This window comes from Pteropus vampyrus, unplaced genomic scaffold (genome assembly GCF_000151845.1).
Source record: "Pteropus vampyrus isolate Shadow unplaced genomic scaffold, Pvam_2.0 Scaffold319, whole genome shotgun sequence".
In the NCBI taxonomy this organism is placed as follows: Eukaryota; Metazoa; Chordata; class Mammalia; order Chiroptera; family Pteropodidae; genus Pteropus; species Pteropus vampyrus.
This window is the reverse complement of record NW_011889100.1, coordinates 376,764-377,110: the sequence shown is the minus strand read 5'-3', so window position 1 is coordinate 377,110 and position 347 is coordinate 376,764.

The window sequence follows — 347 nt, the reverse complement described above, 5'->3', positions numbered from 1 at the left end:
GCGAGGTTATGGGAAGGGTGCTGCCGGGCTCTCTCCACATACAGTGGGAGGACTAACCCAGCCTGGATGCCCGGGATCCCCATCCGGAGTGGCTGGAAGCTGGGGAAGCACGAAGAAGGAGGCTCTGGTTCTAACTAAGCAACCTCATCTAACTCCACCTGTCATTGCCCAACTAGATTTCTAACCAAGGCACCCAGTTCGTTGTTTTGCCTCCTGGCTGGGCCCTTGTGTCCTTGCTGTGTCTACCTCCATCTTTCCATCATCTGACCACTTTCCCCATGTCCCCCAGGCTCCGTGAGTGCCACACAGTGGGAAGGGGGTGGGGGCCGTCATGTCATCATATCAGA